The sequence below is a fragment of the Tenrec ecaudatus genome, chromosome 6 (assembly GCF_050624435.1).
Source record: "Tenrec ecaudatus isolate mTenEca1 chromosome 6, mTenEca1.hap1, whole genome shotgun sequence".
Lineage (NCBI taxonomy): Eukaryota > Metazoa > Chordata > Mammalia > Afrosoricida > Tenrecidae > Tenrec > Tenrec ecaudatus.
This window is the reverse complement of record NC_134535.1, coordinates 113,583,395-113,605,579: the sequence shown is the minus strand read 5'-3', so window position 1 is coordinate 113,605,579 and position 22,185 is coordinate 113,583,395. Positions and strand designations below refer to the sequence as shown.

The following is a 22,185-nucleotide window of genomic DNA, read 5'->3' as shown; positions in this document are numbered from 1 at the left end:
TTTAACTGATTATAATCACACCTAACTGAACCAACTAGAGCTACTCAACAAGACTTACTCCTCACTCACTCGTTCACTCCTTTCTGGCCTAATGACCTACCTTAAATTTCAAGTTGAATTTAATAATATATGTTCTATGTATAGAGATCTTTCTCTCCTCTTAAGTGATGGGATGTTTTATAATTTCATAGCCTAGCTGGAGCGGTGTTCTTCCTAAATAAGACTAGTTTTACTTCACTCGATACGGTACAACATTTTCTTCGGTGACATTTCTTTTAGTGGAAAAACCTGTTCCTAAGGACTAATAGAGGAAACTTTCAAAAAAATTGAGGATGACTTGTATTAATCATTATGAGGCTAGAATAAAGACACTTTAAGATGGAGAATAATGTTTGTCTACGCGTGCCCTGTAATTGAAAAGATGAGTCCAGAGAACAAAGGACCAGCACTGTAGAAAGTTCAAAAAGGACAGTGGGAGAAGATTCCCGAAAGAGTGGGATGTCGTATCTCTCGCTAGTAAATAAAAACAGGGGTTCCAGCATGAAGCGTCCAAAAGCACTCGCTAAACAGATGACGTGACTAAGCGTTGAGAGAAGGTTCACACTTCTGCAGAGAGTTCGGGAGTACACTATATGCTAGATATCCCGTGGGAGGAACAGCACAACACACTGTCAGATCCTGAAGCACATGAAGCTGTAGAAAAACCAATGCAATTACAGTATACAGCATGACTCAACAGTGATCACTGCACACATAATCAAAGCATAAAAAATTAATTATTGATTCAATCAAAAATTATAACTGCATTGAAAAAAATGTGACAAAGTATAAAATTTTAAATTAAAAAAACTACTATAGGAGAAGCCTATCTCTGCACAATTTAATGACAATAGTGAGCAGTATTACAAAGGCAATTGTAAGGATTCAATAATTTTGAGTTTACAGTAATTTTGACATTTACTTTAAGATTAGAAAGTTGCTAATTTGTTATTCATAGAAAGGCAAATTTCATTAAAGAGCCTATCTCTGCCTGCATATGATTTCTCTAAAAGGAATATTTAACCTGAATTCTCAACCATGTCCACATTTAAAATAAAAATAAGATGACAAATCTGTTTGCCTCCAGGCAGCTATCAGTTTGCACTAAATTCAATTATTTGGGGGGTATCACTCCAGCTTTATTTGTTACTGATTGTTTCACTGATTTCAGACCTGTTTTTCTTGCTTTTATGACAGATACATTGCCACCATTTTAACAGTTAAAATGCAACTGTAGAAGGCCGTCAATTATTGAGGAATGATACAGCTACGCAGCAGCACCATCTTTTGGCCTCCTAAGGAAAATGATCCGCACGTGTCAATTATGAAGTAAACGCTCGCAAATAATGTGTGTGCACTTTGTGAACCACCTTTTCAGCATAACATAATTAAAGAAAGGACATGTCTTCAAGGGGAAAAAAATCAATATTTTACATGAGAGAAGCTCTCCATACAAAGGAAGATTACGTGAAACAAACAAAAATATATGAGTATTTTATTCATGTAACAAACAGAAAGTAAAATGTCATTAGGAAATTATTTGGTTTTTTTCCCCGATTGCTAATGCTTTATTTAAACTTATCAATTGAAGATACATATATCTTAGATGATTATTTAATAATAAGGGATAACAAACAATAAAAATAGACGATGTTTCTGACGTATAAGACTTTCTGTAATTCGTCAGGCAATCAGTTTGTACTGTTAGACAAAGGAGCCACGATCCTCTCTCTTCTCCATATTTACGGAAGACTCACTCGCGTACGCACTCATTCACTTCCATCAAGTTAATGCCTGCTCACCCTCCCTACGTGACAGAGGAACTACCTCTGTGGGTTTTGGAGACTTAAATTCTATAGGAGTAGAAAGCAGTGTCCTCCGTCCATATAAAGGAATAGTTATATATAGTTCCATTATGTACTCATGATTTAAATATATGTATGAAATATGCCATTTATTCCCGCATCCTATTCCTTAGGATTGTCTGAGGGATTTTTTTAGGAAGTACAAATTCTATGAAAACTGGATTTTATTAAATTGTTTTAAACAATAAGACACGGGCTATCTTGGCAATGTCATATGTTGTTGTTGCTAAGTTAGTTACAGCAATTCAATAAATTAAGTTCTGACCCTTACTATGACTTTCTAAATGGTGACTGAATTTCTATTTCATATACATACTTTCTAGGATTAATCTAAAAATAACCTTTCTACAAACATGGGGGTTCCCCAGTTGTTGTTGCTCTTTCTAAGTATTTTCTTATTAAGATAATGTCTATTCAATTTAAGACACAAACATACACACATGCACATAGAAACACAGAAAATGAAGCTTTTATATTTATTCCTATATTTTGGCCACTATAATATTTTGTTTTGTTTTGTTTTACAATTCTGTTGTGTCTAGATGCACAAATCTTCAAGAAAATGCCTTTTTTTTTTCTTTCTGCAACTTAAGAAAAAAAATATTTTTTTGTTTGGTCACCGTGTCGCTCGCGGTTAAAAGGGCAGCCTGCAGAGGCTTGGCGGCCCCAGTTATGTGCCAGCACTTGCTGTGGCGCTGCAGCGCACCCCCCACCCCACCAGCGCCACGGGCAGGCGCGGCGGGTTAGTTGTATTCATTAAAATCAGGATCATAACAAAAAATGTATAACTTATTTTTCTTTCAGCTCAATATATAGTTTTGCCCACTCTTCAGATAAGTCATAATATAACTATGAAATAATTATATTTTATTTTAAGGAATATGTGAGGTTTTTAATAATACTTCCTAGTAGTATGTGAATAACTTGAAATTATTAAAATTAGATAAAACTTAAAATTTAGCTACTTGACTCGCTATTTTTCAAGTGTTCATTAGTAACAAATGGCTAGTGACTTGGACATTGAAGTTAAAGAATGTCTCTATCATCAAGGAAGCTCTATTATACAGCACTGAGTATTATTTACACTTGAGGTAATATTTTTATCCAAAAGTTAATACAAGTCTAATGGGATGCAAGATTTTCAACAGTGAATTGTAGCACATAATGTTTATAAAGACTTTTAAATCATTAATTTTCAATATAAAAATTCAATATCAATTGGGCATTAGGATTTTTAGCAGTTGAAGAAATAAAGGCTTAAACATTATGCTACTATTATTTATTACATTTTCCTGGACTTGAAAAAGTCAGACTATGCATATTTCTGATTTTAAATGTAATAATTTACTTTATTAGATGATAAATGTTTGGCTCAACATACTGTGGCAAAAGATAATTATAAGAATTTTGAGTCAAATGGAAGTCCCATTGAAACTCGGTATGGCCTGAAAAAAGTCTGTGTAAAATATCTGCTTATATATTTCTTCATAAATAATCCAACTAAGCCATAGGTAGAGCCACGGACAGACAACAAAGCCGACTAACAACTCCACCAATTATGTTGATTAAAGAGAGAGAACGCTATCATACTTTTAATGTGCTTTTGTTCAAGGATAAAGAGAATTTGAAGAGTGGTTATTCTCAAATGCCCAGAACAATTCTAAACCAGTGGTTCATGAATACAGGCTATTTTAAAGTATGTAGCTGTCCTTGATAAACAAAAACCACAAAACAAATGCCACTGGGATTCGATGGTTTCCAATACAAGGTTTTAGAGGTTGTGAATATCTACTGAAGCAGACAGCCTCATCATTCTCCCTTAGAGCTGATGTTGGGTTTGAATTGTTGGCCAGGTACTCAGCAGCCCCCAAAATGCCTAATCTACCATGCCACCAGTTGTCAAAGGTGTTTTTAAAAATCTTTTGTGGTTTTCTTATACCTTCCTCCTTTACAAATGATGTAGATGAAGTATGTTGAGCAATACCTGTGTGCTTCAACAATCAATCAATTATTCTTACTGTCTGTCAAGCGGTGCATCCATGATAGCCATGTTTGTTATAAATGACACTAAGTTTAGGTTAATTACAGTGAACACAGGTTACAGAGTTCAGATGTTCTTGCTTGGAATTTATAAATAAAATATTAATTTAAATAGTTACTCTTTATGCACATCATGGACTCTTGATTATATATTTGGGAATATGGCAGTCTAGAATAGGTGAACCAGATTTTAGAGGAAAATAATGAGGCAAGGAAGAAACAATAACATGAATACGTCAGGTCCTTAAAACAATGTAATGCATATCTTAGACTAGAGTATTCAGTCTCATCTCAGTTAAGGAGCCCCGGTATAGTGGTCGCAAGTTGGGCTAGTAACATTGGTCCAGCAGTTCGAAACCACCAGCTGCTCTGCAGTAGAAAGATTGGACTTCCTAGTCCTGTAACGAGTTACAGTATTGGAAACTCACAGGGATACTTTTGCCCTGACCCCTAGGGTCACTGTGAGTGGGCATTGATGGGATAGCAATGAGTGAGTGAGTGAGTGAGTGAGTGAGTGAGTGAGTGAGTGAGTGAGTGGATCAGTCATATTTATAGCAAATGACCTAGCAATCTTTATGATTTTAGATATTATTTTATGATAAAAATATAACTATTTAGATAAGCTGCAACTCCACTTCACTGAAACCAGTGAAATAAAGACTTATAGTACTTAGGTAGGATGTGACAGTCTTGTGGTGAAAAAATGTTTTTAGGAACATAGATTCACTTTATCACTTCTTTACAGAAAAAGGCACATGTAGCCCCTCTTATATTTCAGGGGATAAACTTTACATATAAGCCTGATTTCAGTGAAATAAGAAAAATGATACTCTTTCAATATCAGCATGTGTACAAAGAAATGAAAATATAAGAGCCTTCAAAAAGTTTATGGAAAAACTTCATTATTTTTGAATCTCTATTTTCCACGAACTTTTTAAAGAACCTTTATCTATTGAAAATTTACCTCAAGGCTTAATATATATTTGTTTTTTGGTACTTGGAAACTGTTCTAAGACAGATATTAACACAGATGCATTTATTTTTAAATCAACAATGGGAAAAAACAACATAGAATTATGTTACTCCTTACAAAATAGTAAATATTGTTTAGTGAAAACAGGAAGTTCTGAGATATATTGGTGATGGAGATAATAGACATATCTTTTTCCAATTTACTCAGAGAATTTAATGTGAATTGTGACACATTGTATCACTAAATAGGGTACTTACAAAATGGCTGGATTATCTTTACTCTCCCAGATGCATAGCTTTTGAATATTGCTGTACAGAATCAAAATGAGTGAGTTTTCTCATTCTCTGAGCTGGTTTATATGCTCTGTAGATTATTTTTAAGTTATAGGAACATGGCGAGTTTCAACCTATATTTTGATAGTTATTTTTATGATTTCTTTTCTTTTTTGTTAAATCGTTTTATTGGGGACTCTTACAGCTCTTATCACAATCCATACATATATTCCTTTTGTCAAACATATCTGTACATATGTTGTCATCATCTTTTTCAAAACATTTTCTTTCTAGCCTCCCTCGATTATAGGACCAAATGTGGGCTGGGTCACAGGTGGGTAAGGACTGTGGAATACAGCCGAGTCAGTTCAGTTAGCCCCACTGAAAACAAAGCATGCGAGAAAAGCCAGGCAACACCATTATGGTGATCTCCAGCTGAAGTCTATGTAGAAGAAGCACATCAGTCTGGGTGATCCAAGCTTCGTGAATAATTATCCAAGTCTAAAGGAGGGAATACTATCAGGACTTAAATTACAAACGCTCGGTTTGCAGAAGGCTATGAATGACAGTAGAAGCCCCAACCCGCTTGCAGTGTGCCCATGTGGATTAAGCATCCGGTGGATTCCCTCTGACATTAGGGGGAGGATGTCAATAGCCTTGGTATCACTCAGAAAGCATTAGAAAGTGGATTATTGCAGATGCCAGGTACATTAAAATTTAACACCTTCTCAATCGATCTCCTTTTTTGACCTATTTTACATTTTTCTAGTTTTTAATATTTTAGGTTTTTATTTTTATGTTTCAATTGAAGTGTTCCTTTGTTTGGCTGTGTTGTTTGGTTTGTGTTGTTATTGCTCTTTTCTATGATTTTATGAAGATGGAATCCAGGAGAGGTAAATCTATACAGACAGTAACTGGATGTAGGGTTTCATGGAAGAATGTTAGGGACATTGTGGGTGAAATGAGCAGCTAGCAACAATTAGTATAAGAAAGTGTTCTAAAATTGATTGTGGTGATTATTATATAATTCTTTTAAATATGATTGAGCACTTGAATTGTGTTATATGTGAAGTAGATAGTAATAAAACTGTAAAAAAGAAAGAAAAGAATTCCCAGCAGGACCAAAACTAAAAAATAATTCCTAAACTTTTTTTTTCCAGACACATTTTATTGGGAACTAATATAGATACCATATCATTCCATAGTCCAATCACATCAAGTATTATGTAATTGCTCCTGTTTGGTTTCTGGATGGGGCACCTGGGTTCTTGCTTCACAGCACTGACAAAATTCCCACTGCAGAAGCCCTTTGGCAAATCCATGTGACTTTTATTAGGGAAAGGGAAGTTTCAGGTGTTACAGTCTCCAGAAGGTACATGCTATCTTTGGAAAGTGCACAAGGCCACGAGGGGACCTAGCAGGAGCACGTGAATAAGATGGCCGCTTCAGGAGAGCTTGTAAAACTACGTGAAATAAATACCAGGAAAGGAGCAGAAAACCATGCTGGCGCAACCGAAGCAGGAAGTTCCTAGAGGCCAAGAGAGGCCTGAGAGACAGCTCAGGCCCCGGGCCCAGGTGGTGCCTATGTGTCCCTGTCCTCTGACCTGCAAGAGCCACCAGAACATGAGGACGAAAAAGGGGCAGGGCCTGCCTGTAGCTGGCTTTTCTTCTCCCTGGCTGCTTTGGGAGGCGTGGTTGAAGGTTTTGGCTGACTTTATTGACTGAGGTTAAGTGCCACTGTGTGATGTCATGTTGCTGATGCCTAACTAACATTGTGTGTGGGCGCAGGTGGGATTTGCCCATAGATGTCTAATCAATGTGCCCGATTTCTTTCCAACCCCTCTCTTGTGGCCTGGACAGCTAATCTAGAGACCTGTCATTAGCACAATCAGTTTTGAAATAAGTAGCTTTTGAAAAAGACTTGTACATATATCACAAACCGTTATAATGCTTCCTGCCCCCTCACATTATTTGTTCCCCAAACCCTTCACTTTGTCCCCAGCCCCCCACAAATCATTGCCTTCATCATTTTCTCTATGCAGCCATTCCTGCTTCCCAAACTGGGGAAACAAACAGAAACACTAAAAAACAAAAAGAAAATGAAAGAGAAAGAAGAAAATAATAATAATATAAATATTTTTTTTAAAACAGTAAGAAAGAAGAGACCACCAGCCATATTTAAAATGCCAGAGAGGAAATTTCTGCCATAGAATAATTAAGAAATATTTGAGTCTAAAGCAAATTCTCGTTGGGTCAAGAGGGAGATAACTGACCCAGTATCATGGTATACCATGGTTCTATGCACTGTACTCACGTTTACAATAACCTTGTCTGATAGCAAAACTGTTAGATTCTCCAGCCTGTGGCTAGTGGGCATCTCCCAGAGGCTTAATCTGACTAACTACCGGTATTATAGAGATGGATTTTGGGCTCTCACTAATTGAGTGTTTGCAATTTAAGCTCTGATACTTTTCCATTCATAATATTTGGATTTTTTTATAATCATTTGGATCACACAGGCTGGTGTGGTTCTTTGATGTGAACTTTATTGACACCTCTCACAAGCATTTAAGAGCCCAGACACTATTCCATTTGATGGCCGGGCACCATCAGCTTTCTTCACCACCTTTTGCTGTAGCACCCTCATCTTCAGTGATCCCTTCATGAAGGTGAGCATTGAGCAGGGCCATGTTATAAGGACTAACTGTTCTTGTATTGGTGCTGGAATTATGTAGCAGCCCAGAATCCATCTGCTTCAGCCTGAATTTCTGACTTCTAGAATGTTATGCTAGTTAGAGTTGTTTACAATGACTAAATTTGGAGTGATTTTTTTATGCAGCACCAGTGAATAAATTCATTCTCTAACTTAAATCTATTCAATAGTTCTATATTACTTTTTTACATATGTAAATATATATATATATTTTAAACATTTTATTAGGGGATCATACAACTCTTATCATAATCCATACATATACATACATCAATTGTATAAAGCACATCTGTACATGCTTTGCCCTAATCATTTTCTTTTTTTTTTCTCCTCTTTTCTTTTTTTACATTTTATTAGGGGCTCCTACAACTCTTATCACAATCCATACATATACATATTACTTTTAGGGAGAAATCACAAATTATTTAGAGTAACTTAATCCAGAGTAGGTGCCTGATAAAATACATTTTAAGTATTGATTAAACCATCACCTTCATATATTCTAGGCTGCTTTGGGTACATTTAAAATATACACTTTGGAAAATGAAAATAGCTATTTCTCTAATATCTGTAGAAAAGTTGAAAGGAACAATACACTCAATTCCCATATTACAAAAAGATCAATCGCTAACATTGTCTTTAGAAATTTGTAGATCCGTCAATAGGTACCCATCATCCTTATTTTTTTTAAACCCAACCGGAAAAGTGTCCACCTTATTCACAAGATTAGAGTTGCCCAAACATCACAATATCCAAACTAAGAATGGTAATAATTCTTATTTGGCTTTATCTTACTTGTTCTTTTTTTGAAGGAAAGGAGCCTTGTTGGCACAGTGGTTGAGCAGAGGGATGTTAGTGTGCTGCTGTTGGACCCCACTATCCTGCCATTCCTCTGAAGATGAGGGTATTTCCCGCCTTAGAAACCCTAGGAAACAGTTCTAATCTGCCTACAGGATCGCTTTTCATTGGCATGGATTCCATAGCACTAGCTTTGGTTTGGTGTTAGTGTGAGACAAAGCAGGAGCCTTTTCAATTATTTTAAAGCTGTAAATAAGTGAAGGTGATTGTGATGAAGATTTTTTTTCTCCCAAATAGTTGTCCATTTAATCATTTCAAAGTGAGAGTAAATTTATATAACATGAAAGCAGAACTTCAGAGGTGGCAGCTTGATGATCTGAATATGTGTGACTCTCTATAGTCCTGCCAATAATTTAATCTCTTGAGTCAGGGTAATGAAAGGGCTCACTCTGCCTCTGTTGAGTCTCCCATTCTAGGGCTTTCCACCTATAATGTTTCCCATTTTAGATACCATGTTGAATCATCCAGATTGTAAACATTTCAGCGTATTCCTATTTTACTTTGTGATCTATAAGAGAACCAGTTCAAAGACCTGAATTTAAATGCAAGTAGAAGTTGTCTGCAAGTTAGAGAACATGTATATAAGATTGTCAATTAATTAAACACGGTGGGCTTCTTCCTTCCGCTGTGTACTCAATAACTGAAAACAAGAGTTCATCCTAATAATGTTATGCTGCCTAGCACTCAATCCTATTAATATAGAATGTTTATAATTAGAAAAGCACCTTGTTGGTATAAATGACAACAATAACTTCAGTCACACCTACTCCCACACATAGAAGTTCTGTCTGAAACTTTTTGAATTTTTACAGAGTTCCTAGTTCAAATGTTTTTGGTACATTTTGCAGAGTTTCTAGTTCGAATGAAATGGTTGGGTGGATTTTCTAACCCTATGCACCAGCAATTTCAAGCATGTTGAGGCAAATCAACACATTTGGATGAAGCCTTTGCCAAGAGCTGTTAACAGATTTGCATTTGGTACATATTTGTAGGTGGTACTTAAATTTAAACATCCAGTAAATGAGTAATTAGTGGGTTTTGTTATGTTTATGGAAATAAGATGGGAAACACAAATTCTATTCTATTTCTAACAAAGTACATTGTTTACCTACTGAGTGATATGGCCAAGGATGAAACCTGGTCTAAGTGATTTGAGAATTCAGGACAACTGAAATAATATAATACCAGTCACATTAAAAGTGGACATAGTGGTCACATAATTTCCCCCTTTATTCTGTGCTATTTTAATTAACTTTAGCATGTAAGACAGCCAGTTCTTATTTGATCATTTTCATTAATTCATTTGATCAAGTCATCAAACAATGACAATTGTCTCTTTTAACTACTTCTCTAATGTACTTTTTCCACCTCCACAATCATTGCCACTTCCCTTAGTTAAAGTCACATTCTTCTTGAATATCAAAACTTTCCATTTCATTCTCCATATCTACTCTAACTCCAAAGGAGACATCAGCTAGCCAGTGCAAATTATTAAGCCCTTGACTATTATTCTAAAGTTTTGTGATTCAAACCTGCCAGCAACATCTGCAGCACATCCTGGGTAATCTGCTGCTGAAGCGCAGAGCCTTGGGAACCCTGTAGAGAGGTTCCCTCTGAATATGAATTTGTCCAAGAGTCACAAAAACAACATCCCATTATTATTCTCGTGGTAGTCTGTTTCAAAATCCCTTCTAGCTTGGATGAAATTGATATTTCCATCCTCACTCATAATTTCTGAATTATGAGTAACTGCATGGGTAGCCATGCAGGGTGGTGGTTATGGAAGGTAGAGTGGGAGCATATAAGGTTGAGAGAGGATACTTGTATATGTGTATTTGGCTGCAAGTATATCCATTAATGTGGTGGATCATACGGGAAATTCCTTAGCCATAACAAAGTCATACTTTGAAAGAATTAATCACTTAGCCTGGGGCTCACAAGCATGGTCTCAGTGATACTAACGGTGATTGGCATAACATAGCCCATGAAAACAATGTTCTGCCTGTTACATTCATGAGTAATGACTCGGGTCTTATAAACTCCAGAATGGCTACCTAAGGTACAACAGCTGGTCTCTCTTTGGCTGGAGAAAAGAAGAGTGAAAACAATCAATGGCTTAATGGACCACAACATCATTATCCATGACTCTGAGGTCAGAAAAATTAGATGCTCCCTGGCTACCACGAGAACAGCTGTTCTGAAAGCGATCACATTTGCAGGCTGTGAAAGAGTAGAAGAAAAACATAAAACAAAACTCAAAATCACACACAAAAAATGCCAGGATTACTCATTGGATAGGGTCTTGTTAAACTTCTAAGATTATGGCTCTTAGTCACCATACACATCTAGAAATGAACTCACCCTTGTGGCTCAATTTTCAGCCAAACCACAAACAGATATATATGGGAAAAACTGCTTGGGAGGTATGCATAGCATAGAACAATGAACCTTTGACATCTAAGAGGCAGCATCTACTAAGAATACAAGAAAGAAGAGGAATGAACAGAGGAAACACAGGGCAGGTATCAGAAAGTGAAGTTATATTGTGGGGCTTGGGATTACATGAAAAAATGTGTACGAATTATTTAAAACAAAACTGCTCTCGTATATGAATCTTCACTCAATTCACAAAACAAAGTTTTAAAATAAGAATGGAAACCATTAGCTTATGACAGATTCACTTTTTTTTTCTTGAAAAAATAAAAACAATGGGAGGGTAATTCCCAATACGAAGGAAAGGAGGAACAAGTAGTCTCAGCTGCCCAATTACCAAGCTGGGACTTGTGTCAGAGGTTGAATGTTAGGCCACTTGGTTCGTGGAAGGCTGACGTTTTCAGCAGGACCTTCACTCAAATTTGGGGCATTTTGAGGTCAGCCAACAATTGAGTTCTTTCTGGCTATCAACCACTCTTGTGCGGTTTCACCATATGGCCAGGCATGTTTTACCCCAATGAGCCATGGAGCAGGAAGTCAATTAGAGCAGGACCCTATCCTGATAAACCTTTTAAATCTGCAGTTGTGTTCTCAACCCAATTATGGTGCTTCCCATGTTCCTAAAATTACAACAGCAATGAATTGATCTGTCACTAAGCAGCCTTTCATGATGAGCTCCTATATACTCATCATCTAAAATTAGCCATGTGGTCCTGAATTCTTTCACCAATGTCATGGTCTCATACTGATCATCATTCTCCCATTTCTTATCCAGATGATCTGTCTCTCTCTTGCTTAACACTTAATAAAAAGCCAAACACATTGCCATCAACTCAATTCTAACTCATAGCCTTATAGGACAGACTAGAACTGCCCCTGTAGTTTACTGAGATTTAAACTCTTTATGAGCATAAAAAGCCAAGTCTCTCTCCCTTGGAGCATCTGGTGGGTTCAAACTGGTGGTTAGAAGCTTAATGCATAACCACTATGCCACCAGAGCTCCTGTCAGACTTATTAAAGGGATCTCTATAAAATATTTTTGAATTGGGGATTGTGTTAGTCCTATTAGACTAGAGAAACAAATCCATAGAAACTCATATGTGTATAAGAGAGAGTTTTATATCAAGGTAAGTGTACACTAAGAAAGCATCCTAATCCAGTCCAGTCCAAACTCATAAGTCTGATATGAGCCCATATATCTGATACTGATCTATAAAGTCCTCTTCAAACTCATGAAGCACATGCAATGACGCCGAATGCAGGATGATCACAGGCCAGTGAGTAGAAAGTCCTTGGATCCAGTGGCATTGTATGCATCTCAGCATTGGCAAGGGTCTCCACGTGGCTTCTACAGTTCCCAGGACTGCATCAGGGTAGGTCCATGTGGCTTCTCCTCAGGGATCTCTCACAGGAAGTCAGCCTTGTCAGTAGAGTGTCTCCCAGTGGACTGAGAGAGAAGCTTCTCCGGACTATGAGGAAGAAAGATGGGATTTCCCGGAATTCTCAGGAGAAGACCATGCCCACACAGAAGCCCCATTGGCTATGACCTGATTCACAGGTTAGACACCACCCCTACACTCTGAATCCCCAATTGACAAATGATTATATAACTACCACAGGGCTCTTTTTTTCCCACAAGAACAGACTTATTAATTCCATTTCCCTTCCATCCTCACCTTCAAATGTTAACCTCACAGCTTATCAACTGGATTTTAACACCTCTTTCTGATTTAAGGACCTAACTTTCTCCACATATTTTCCTTATCCAATATATTCCTCAGTGTTTGTTGTTGTGAGGTGCCATTGAGGTAATTCTGTCTTATAGCCTTGCCGTGGGATGGAGTAGTCAACTCATTGCCATCAGGCTGATTCGGACTCATTGTGGCCCTAACACTGCCCCTTTGGGTTTCTGAGGTTGTGAATCTTCATGGGAGCAAGAAGACATCTTTATATCTGGTGACTCATAGATTTTAACTGCTGAGTTTTTGGTTAGCCTGTGATGGTAAGGTTTTGTATCAGGAATTAGATTTGAAATACTACATACAGCCTGATTTAATAAAAAACAGAGGACAAGAAATGAGAAAATAATATGTAACACTCTAGAAACATCGTGAAGGTCACAGGTCTTAGACACAGACCCATTAAAACATTGATGTTTAATTGGAGAATTAGACAATGGTTATCTTTCCCCCACAGGTCCAGTAAATTAACTAGATTGCACCTAAGAGGGCCGAATGATAGTCCCTGTGGAGTAATATTAGACGAAGTGCAACCATTATCGTTTGATACTAATTATTTTCTGTGTTTCTTAAAAGGTTTTCTTGTTTTGTGGGGTAGCTCATTCTTGTGACATTTATCCAACCCAATTGATGGCAATTTTTCACTTCTTTGCCATTTTCTCTCATCAGCCTTACTCATCAAAGTTGTAGTGACTCAGGGCTCTATCCTGGGACCTCATTCTTACCTACACTCATTGCATTCATGATTTTATCATCTCTCATATGCTTTCACACATTCCAAATGCTCTCCTTCCATTATTAATCCTATGCTTGCTTTCTTTGGTCAGTGAACAGCAGCACCTTTCTAGCTGTTCAAGCTGAATCCTATGACACTTTCACATATTGTTTCTTTCTCATATTTCACATCCAACCATTTTAGTCATGTTGTTAGGTGTTCTCAAAGTAGTTCTAACTCATAGCAAGGCTAAGTACAACCGAACAGAATACTGCCTGGACATGCACCCTCCTCAAAACATTGCCGTGTCTCAGCCCATTGTTGCAGCCACTGTGTCAATCCAGCTCCTTGATGGCCTTGCTCTGGAGGAGGCCCTTCTACTTGAGGACGGATGATGTCGTTTTCCAGGAATGCATCTCTCCCAAACTCATGTCCAATGTACACAACATGAACTCTCTCCAGCCTCACTTCTAAGGAGGATTCTTATTATACTTCATCCAAGACATGTTGTTTTGTTCTATGATCTTTTCAAACATCACTGGCCGCATCAAAATTAAGATGCATACGTTCTTCTGTGCTTATCCCTCTTCGTTTTCTAACTTGAATATTCATCTGAGGTCATGGAAAGCACCATGGTTACCTTATTCTTTAAAGCTCTTGCTCTCAAGACTTTAAAGAGGTTTACTGCAGCAGATTTACCTGATGCAATGCATCATTTAATTTCCTCAGTGTTGCTTCCATGAGCATTGCTTGTGGATCCAAGCAAAAGGAAACCCTTGACAATTATTATCTTTTTTTCTGTGTGTCATGATGCTGTCTGGTGGTCCATTTGTAATGATTTTGGTTTGGTTTAGATTGAGTGACAATCCAGCCAGATGGCCGTGGTCTCTGAGTTTCATCAGCAGGTGCTTGCAAGTCCTCCTCACTGTCACCAAGCAAGGCTGTGTTGTCTTCATAACACAAGTTGTTAATAAACTGGCCTCTAATCCCGACACCTTATTTTTCTTTTTGTTTTCTCCTCAGATACTAAGTTATCAGCAAGTCAAGGCAGTAGCATACCTTATTTTTCTTCATGTAGTACAATTTCTTGGATTACTTACTCATTTTACAGGTTGAATAAGTATAGTGAAGAGATACAGCCTCGATCCAAAATTTTCCTGACTTTAAATTCTGCCTAATTCCTGCCTAGGGATCCTTTACAACTGGGCAGTCATGTGCTGCCATTCCCACAGTGCGTCCCTTGTATATCCCATCATAATTTTTCTCCTGGGTTTTGCAACGTTCCTTAGCTCGTCGCCCTTTCATTATTTTCCCTGTAGTTACTCAGTCTGTTTTCGGAATAAAAACCAGGGACACCACACACCCTTTTGTTCAAAATATTTAATAGTTCCCCATCCCGCTGAGAGGAAAAACAATAATCCATGAGGCCCTATATTCCTGGCCTTGCTTTTATCCATCTAGTAAGAGTTCTATGAATATCTGTTGAGTTACGGAGTGAATTAATACTGAATGGGCAGGTGACCTACCTTATTTTGGCGCTCCGTCACATCTATCTACAAATATTATCAGATTGCTCTATTTTGAACACATTCTTCAATGAGTTTCTTTTGTGCTTCCGATGAAGTCACATGCATAACCGCTACACCGCCAGGGCTTTAGATGATAGATAACGACGTCCCCTGTTTTTTCAGCCTTGTCACTTGCTCCTCACTACCCAACTCACACTCTGAGTCCTTCCTACACTGCCTTCTCTTTCTCTTTTGCTGCACAAGACATCTTTATCTCTATCTCTCTCTCTGCCTCTTAGTAAATGTTATTAAGGTGGGGAACTGAGAACTAAGAGAAATCTTCAATTTTGAATTTGAAATTTAAGCTAATTATCAAAATCCACTGTAGTTTACCCTATGCCCACCACCCTCATATTTCATTGCTCTTCTCCGTCTTGTGGATTACCCTCCCCCTTCACCCAATCTAACACCAGTGGACATTCTAGCCTCCAGTTTCACTCTCCGTGCCTCACCATCCATGCCTTGGTAACCTTCAAAGTCTCTTCATACCCAAGAAGTAAATGTTCATACCCAAGAAGCATTCTTTAGGGCCCTGAACTCAACACCCTTTCAATGAGTAGATTTTTCCATCTGATTTTTCTCTTACCTAGAATAATCTCCACTCATCCTCAGTTCTTTTTCCCAAATTAAAACAAATTCTGAGTTCAGTAATAGAGAACTAAACAATATTTTTTGAGGACACACCACAAACATTAGCTCATTAATGCAAGAATAACATAAAATTTTACAAATACTTTTTATAAGAAGTAAATAGATAAATGAGGTATTGAAAGATCACCAAAATCTCTAATATAGTACTTTTATGATATTTTGAAATACATTTTATTCATGTGTCACCATATGCAGGATAGGTGTTTAATAAATAATTAATGAATAAGGAAATATAATTGGAAAATGCCTGTGTGTCAACTTGCTTTAATATGGATTATTGAATATTGACTTCCTTCTCTCATCCTATAAATTAAATTACCCCGAATCCTGCCTCGATACTGAATTATTTAATCCAGTATACCCATGTGGGCAGAGTAACTAAATGCGTTAGTACTCTCAGTTCTCTCACTAACTTGCCAACTTCCTTCTTGGTTTGAAGAAGCATTCCTTTGATAGCTTCGTTTCCTTGACAAAGTTTTACTTCAATGATGCTGCTCTTGACACTGCGTTAAGTGAAAATGTTGTTACTATACTACTTCATAGATATTCAGAATTTTTCTACTTTTGGATGAAGAGGTCTGATTGAAAATCAGATACAGATACATATGGAGCATCCTAAGTTCCCAGTTGCCTTGAAGCTAAGTGGAGTGGGCACTTGATTATTATGAAGGCTAGAATTGGATTGAAGAATCATACTTAAAGGTGTAATAGAGCTCTGAAAGTGTCAGGCCTTCGAAGTACCTGCCCCTTGATTGTAGCAGCTAGAAGTGATTTAACAAGCTCTTGAGGTGACAGAATCAAATGCTTTATGTGATGAATGGGCCGTTTCAATATAGTAAATCATTTTGCTCTTTAAAAATCAGAATTAAACAGTTTATGTTTCGTGAAAAAAATATGACAGTAACACAAAAAGGAGAGTAGGGCCCAAACAATAGATACATTGTCATACTTTCTTTAGACAATTAAACACAGCTTTATGAATGTGGATCTTATTTGTTCTCATATTAACTAATGGGAATTATATCTCAAAGACTATGCCATTGCATTATTTGTTAAAGTTCTGTTTTATATGCAAGATAGGTGGTTAATAAACAGTTATTGAATAAATAAAAGGTTATGCTTACTCATTTGCAAAATGCATGTAGGTAAATTTAAACTGTGATTTAAAGCAATACAACCTTGCTTAGGACATCCAGATAGGTCAAACAATTGAGCTTTATTTTACTTGAGGAATTGATATATTTATTGTTGCTATATTTTGATTTTCTTATTCCAGAAACTAATCGGGGAAGTTATTTATACATCTGATACATTAATTGATATGTTATTTGCGTGAATTTTTTCTAGGTACCATTGCTAGTTCCTAGGAGTAGGAATAAAAGAGACCTTATTTTGGAAGAGATCGTGTGTTGTTAGCAATAACCTTAAATGAGAAACTTTCTACTATCAAAGCAATCTCTCTTTTTGGATTATATCTGAAGAGTTTACTCATGTCTGAGCATTATTATTCATGGATATGAACAGGACTACTTTTATGCTGTCAGTACTCTCTGATTCCCTTATTTGCATATTTTAAAATAATGAAATAAGAATTATAAAAAGTTCCAAGAGCAAACTCTCTCTCTCCTCTCTCTTCCCGAAGATCTAATCATATAAGTGGTAAATTGAATATCATATGATTTAAATAGATAAAACATGTTTTTTAAGTTAAATAAATGATAAAATTCCTTATTTTAAAAATTAAAATAATATTTAATTTTTAATATTCTACAATCAAAACTACAAAAGCAAAGGAAGGCCAAAAGGCTGGAAGTTTGAACAATTAATTTAATAAGGAATTATAATTGGAAAATGATATTAATGAAAAAACACATTTTATATGTAAAATAAGAGAATTAAATTACTAAACTGCATCTGTTCTGAGGTTATGAAATTGAAAATCAGAAATCTATCTAGGAAAACTAAGTCATAATAAAAAAATTGACTAGAAAATATATTTTTGAGAAGGAATCAAAAAATAATTTGGGGTAATTATAGTTTTTTATGATTGTCCCTGCTTTTGTTAATTTGAATTCACATGAATATTTGACCTATCAGTCAAAAATATATTCTTCAATTATAGTTACATTTCAGTTATGTACAAGTTTCCTCAAATTTTAATTTGATTTTTAAAATTTATGTGGAAGGAAAAATTCCAGAATTATTTTGAGTTTATTTTTATTTGAGTCATTTATTTTACCACATGAAGCATACAATCTCAGACTGATATCTACATTAAGTCAAAACCAAGCCCTTTCTGTTGATTCTAATCAGGCTCAGAGAGACCCCATTGGACAGAGTAGCATTGATCCCTAGGGTTTCTAGGGATGTCAATCGTTACAGAAGCAAACGGCTTTGCATTTCTCCCTAGAAGCGGCTAATAAGTTTGAACTGTTGACTTTTTGGTTCACAGCTCAATGCATAACCCACAGTGCCACAACTGTGCATATGCATTAGATTTTAATTATTCCTGAGAAATAAATGCCATAAACTTTATGAAAGCTCATCTAAAGTAGATACATAATGACTCCATGCATCATAGTAGAACTATGCTGACGCACAGTTTAATTTGCTGAATGTTCAAGTTTGTCACCACCACCACCATTTTTGCATAAGGCGCGTGCGTGCACTTCAGCCTCTATCCCTTTAGCAGATGGGTGTGTTAGTCATTGATATAACCCAGGGACTCCTAGAGTGGCTCTCTGCCATGTCAATGATATAATTATTATATCACAAACATGATTCGGAATTATACTCTCCACAGCTATTCACTCATAGAACTTGCTAAAGTATAGCTATTTTAGAGAATTTAGACTTTCAAATTCTACTTATCTCTCCAAACTCTATCACATCAATCAAATTAACTGAACAAAATGAATGTTCATAATTAGAAAATATAATTTAGAAATTTAAGTATGTTATTTCATCAAAAATATATAAAAAATTACTGTAAATTTAAATTGAATAAACTTTTATTAATGAGTCCCATTTTTAGCATCACAAAATTTGAAAAATGTGGGAATTTTTTTCCTGTGGCTTTTGCTCTGACACTAATCATGATTTTATGTTGCTAAGTTTAAACTTTGGTTATGAATTTACAGATGTTTAAAAATAAAGTCTAAAAGTTATAGTACTAACCTTTAACTTTTTGTTTATGATATCTCCCAATATTTAAAAAATGTTTTCCACAAATCATTGTTCTTGATTTTTTTTGCCTTCTTGCCAAGATATTTTTCTTTATGCATTAGAAGCTCTATGGTACACAAGGCTGACTGCCCAGCTGCTCACCCAAAGCTTGGGGATTATATCGGCCTCAATTTGGAGGTAGTTTGCAATGATCACTTATGATCATTGTACATCAGAATCGACTCTAGGGGACCCAACAAGAGGTCCACTTTAGGGTCAAATATTTATGGGTATGGTGTTGGTTAAGCATTGGGCTGTAAGCCTCATGGTTGGCAGTTCAAAACCACCAACACTCCTGTGGGAGAAATTCTGGGTTTTCTATTGCTGTAAACAGTCATAGTCTCAGAGGGCCTCACTGTGAGCCTTGACTCAATGGCTGTGAGATTATTAGTGTTGTCATGGTTTTAGGCTTCGAGGTACAGATTTTACCAATCTATTCTTATATTTTTCGTATCACAGTACATTATGAAGAAGTCTTATATTCTAATTGGCTATCATTTGTCTGATTCTCTTTCCATAATTATTGTACCTGTTCTTAACTTCACATTTAACAAAAAAAATTCCACCAAGCATGTTCCATGATTTCAAATATCACATTGAGTTTGTAATTTAATAATATAATTTTAGAATCACACATCAAGTCTCTATTTTCCAAGATTTCTCACCTATTTATATATAAACAACTATGTGTTTTCATTAAGTGTCTATTCTTAATTTCTTCTTATTTTGCTATCTGCTTTTTATTGCTATCAGAAAAGTTTATTCCATTATATATTCTTGGTGATTATATTGGTATGTATATATAGTAATACTTTAAATGTTATGTTATTTCAATCTTACCCATATTACTGAATCAGTGTATTTCAGTTGACCTTAACCGCTCTATACAATCATATGTGTGCTAATGAAACTCTTCCTCCGCTACTCTCACTAACCACATCGTTTTTCTTCCATGTATCTCATGGTCTGCAAGAATGGTGAAGTAACCACTTTAATTATTAGCCAAGTTTCTCTTTAAACTGTCTGCTAATGTCCCTAAAATATAAAACTATAAGACTGATTTACAGACACCAGGACTTTAATGATATTTATAATTAGTTTCACAATACAAATCATGAGCTATGGACTTCTTCTTCCAGAGATTTAATGGTGCTGTGTATTCAGTCTAATTTACTAATTATATTACTTATTACAATAACTTCATTTAAGCAGCTTTAGATGATCGTAATTTCTAAAGACAACATGAGAGATGCTGCTAAGTGTGTATAGAATATCTCACTTTCCTTCTTGCAAAGACAAAGTCAGTCATGTTTGAGGTAATAACATGTGCCTTTATAACCACTTGCCTCCATTGCCACTATGAAAAACTATTAAAAAATAAAATAAAGAAAAATTATTGCTGTATATCTTGATAAAACGTTCAGAGAGTTAGCTAATATATAGTGTGTCATTGCTCATGTCTTTCTTCTTTCTATGTAAACAATATATAGGTAGGTCAGCAGACACCTTACAAGTATGAAGAAGATAAACAGAACAGAACAAAATAATGTCACCTCATCTGAGTTGACTCTAACTCACAGGACCCCTATAAGACAGACCAAAACTGCTCCCGCGGATTTCTGAGGCTGTAGATGTTTAAAGGAGCAGACAACCCCCTAAACATGTTTGACTTAGTAGATCAAAACATGAACAAGACTGCTGTTGCCACGTAAGCACCATTAGTACTTAAAATATACCAACTCACGGAGATCCTATGCACCACCGAACCAACCGAACACTGCCTGCTTCTGGGCTGTCCTCGCAGTGTTAATGTTTGAGTCAATCAGCGCGACCACTGTCTAATCTTGCTAAAAGTCTGCGCCTTTTAACTGCCCCACCAGTCGTTCTGCAGACTAGTCTGTCCTGACAACACGTCCGAAGTATGGGAGAGCAAGTCTTGACAGCTTTGCCTTTATGGAGCATTCTGATAGTATTTCTTCTGAGACAGATTGGTTAGTGCGTTTGGGCATCCATGGTATTTCAACATTATTTGCTAGCACCATAATTCAAATGTATCCATTCTTTTTGGTCTTTCTTATTCAATCCAATTTGATATGTATATGATGCAACTGAAAATAACCTGGTTTAAGTCAGGCACAACTTAATCTTCAAAGTAACACCTTTGTTTTTCAATGTTTTAAAGAGGTCTTGTGCAGTAGATTTACCCAATGCAAGTGTGTTTTGATCTCTTGGCTGCTGCTTCATGGTTGTGGACCCAAGCAAGACAAAATATTTGTCAACTTCAATCTTTTCTCCAGTTGTCATTGTAACCTAGTGGCCTAGTTATGAAGATTTTTGTTTTATTTACATTGAATTGCAATCCATACTAAAGGCTGCAATCTTTGATCTTCATTCAGCAAGTGCTTTAAGTACTTCTACTTTTAATAAGCAAGACTGTGCCATCTACACATCCCACGTTGTTCATAAGCCTTCCTCCAATCCTGATTTATTCTTCTTGTTCTTATGCCCAAGCTTCTCTGATGATATGCTCATCAGACAGATTGAATGAGTCTGTAGCCATAAAATCACTTGAAGCAAAGTATCAGTCTTTCTTTGGTCTTCTTTTTTAATTTAATTTTATTGTTTAATGTTTGTGTGTATATGGTTTGGGAAAAATTCGCAAAGCTAATTAGTTTTCCTTTCAATAGTACATCTACATTTTGTTTCGTGAAAAATTGAACGCAAATCCTCATGATGTAACCCTTCCACATTCTCCCTGTGTTTGCAAAATTCATCAGTTCATCTTCCTTGTCCATATGAGTCTATTAAACTTTACCAAAAAGTACAGATTCCTTTTGGTCTCAGATCAGTGATTGCTCCCAAGTGTGGACTGCTCCTCTGTGCTATTGTTCACTCTATAGTCAATCATTTGTCTGTCTGAAAGTTGATCCATAGTGCTTCAGGAACTTCTTACTACCATTAAATTAATTACCTGTTTAAGCCACTCCAATTTCGGTCACATAGACTGGAACACAATTCTGGAGGAATTTAAGTGTTAGCTTTAAAAGAATAGATTAACTACAATAAATTTAGACAGCATTATTAACCAATCTTA

General features: G+C 36.2%; 1 pseudogene; it reads right to left on the bottom strand.

Moving 5' to 3' along the window:
- Window positions 1-2,523: 2,523 nt before the first annotated feature.
- LOC142452281 (small nucleolar RNA SNORA76) lies at window positions 2,524-2,608 on the bottom strand (annotated as a pseudogene).
- Between the last annotated feature and the right edge of the window lie 19,577 nt (window positions 2,609-22,185).